We start from the raw sequence: 2,315 nt of genomic DNA, 5'->3' as shown, positions 1-2,315 counted from the left end.
ATCACTTCTGTCGCAACCAGGACGATAATTAAATAAAGTGCACAAAATATAACAATTATTACAATAAGTATGATAGCTAGTGTCTCTACTCTTTGTAAATATTGAGTAATATTTCTCCTGAAAGATGAAAGTGAATATCTCACTGAGAAGCCCCATTTTTCTTCTCCAAAGTCTCTTTCGGAAATGTTAATATAGATAAGAGTGGCGAGAGTGACATTGCTGGTCCACAAAGCAGGATAGGTATTGACTATGTAAGTGATGATTGCAAATGATAGTGTGTGTAAGGGAAACATTGAATGTCTGTATTTCTTCTCCGTGGGAAGTGCTATTTCTTTATTTGTGCTGGTAAAATCCTTAGGATTTTTTTATTATTCAATTCTTTTTCATTTGCTGATTGGAAAGGGTTAGTTTCTTGTCTGTCTCAGTATGCTGGTTGCTGTCTGCTCCTTGTGGCAGAGCGTGTCTGCATCCACCTCACCTCTTCTTCCCGTTCAGATTCCGGGACTGGCGGCACAGTTGGTCTCTCCTTTGTAGGGTTTAACATTGCTGAGGTGGAGACAGACTTGCCTTCCTTGGACTGGTACTGCATTGGGCGAGACCTCCTCAATGAGGTACAATCCCTTGAAGTGTGGATTGTGCCAAAACTGTAAAACATTTTTGATTAGGACCTTGTCACCTGGATACAGGAAGGGAGGTTTCAATAAAGTCTGGGGATCAATAGGCTTGCTGTCGTCCTTATTCTTCATTGACCTCTCCTGCTTGGCTCAAAGCTGTTGAGACATACAATCGACACTCGCCATCATAGCAGCCAAATATTCATGCATTTCATAACCAAGCACATCAGCAGCATTATGGACATCAGTTCGCGTCCGAGTGGGAGGAGCAAGAGGTATATGCATATGGCATCCCATCACCAGCTCATGAGGAGTCAGGTGATGGTCTGAGCCAGGCTGATTGTGTAATGCAAATAGGGCTAAGGGTAGGCAATGGAGCCATCCTTTTTTCAGGGTCAATTCTAACTTAGCAATTCATTCTTTGAGAAGGCCGTTGAGGTGCTCACTTATCTGTTTGCCTGCGGGTGATAAGCAGAAGAGAATTCATGCTTAATACCCAATAGGATTGTGATGTGCTCAAAGACTTCATTTCCAAAATGCAGTTCATTATCAGACCGAAGGACTTCGCACACACCCCATCTCTGGAAGACCTCATGTGCAAGGAACTTCGCAGCACATGTAGCATCAGGATGTGTGAATGGACCTGCTTAGATCCATCGAGAGAACCGCATATGACTACTAGCATATATCTGTGGCCATTACAAACTTGCAGCACATCTACATAGTCGATATACAAATGCTGGAAGGGTTCAGTAGGACGGGGGTATTGCTCCTCTCACTGTTCGCAGCATGTGCCCTGAAGTGAATTGCTGACAAATTACACAATTTGTGACACAAGCAGCAATGTGCTCTGTCAGGTTTTGCATGAACCACTCTACTGATATCAGGGCTTCAATACTCTCTCGTGTTGTGTCCGCTACATTAAATAATCAAAGGGGCATAACTGGTTTGCCGGTGCTGTCCTGCCACCACAATGCGTCTGTGGGGGACAATGAGCACCTCCTTTGTTTCCTTGATTCCTGCTCTTCTGGTGGAGTGTGTCCCTGTAATTCAGTGATCTCTGCTATGGGAAAGGTATTAAAGCCTTCTTTCATTACCAAGCTGCGCGTGCGTGTATATTTGTTAGGCGCTGTGTCAAAGTCAGAAACTTAGGGTAAATACGCTGCTTTTTTGGCCTCTATGCCTGTGGCTTTGTTGCTGTGTGAAATTAAATCTACCCCTTTAGTGTGGGCTGCGCACTTCATCACGGTGATGGCTGATGGTAGCTGTAGTGTGTTTATGAGCCTGTCCAATAATGGTGCATATTGCACATCTGCGCATAGGAAGCCTCACCTCTTCCATCATGACAGTCCTGCGTGTACTGTTGAGGTCACATAGGTGGAGTCAGAATACACTGTTACATCCTCATCCTCATGAGTTTCAAGTGCCAAAATAAGCACTACTAATTCTGCTGCTTGTACTGAAAAATTTAAAGGCAATCTCGCACTTGTGACTGTCTGAAAGTTGCCAATCTGTTTATCTTTTACCACTGCAGTCACTGTGTGTCTTTCACCTGAGTTCTGGTGGATCATTGAGGAACCGTCAATGAAGAGGATTCCCTCCTCAGGGAATTCTCTTTGACCCAGAGTATATCATCATAGTTGGGAGGGGTCAGAAAAGTGTAAGGTGGACAACTTTGTGAAGGTTTCTCAATAAATGCAA

The sequence above is a fragment of the Ambystoma mexicanum genome, chromosome 2q (assembly GCF_040938575.1).
Source record: "Ambystoma mexicanum isolate Mex_15411 chromosome 2q, UKY_AmexF1_1, whole genome shotgun sequence".
NCBI classification, from domain to species: domain Eukaryota; kingdom Metazoa; phylum Chordata; class Amphibia; order Caudata; family Ambystomatidae; genus Ambystoma; species Ambystoma mexicanum.
Note: the sequence above shows the minus strand (reverse complement) of the source record.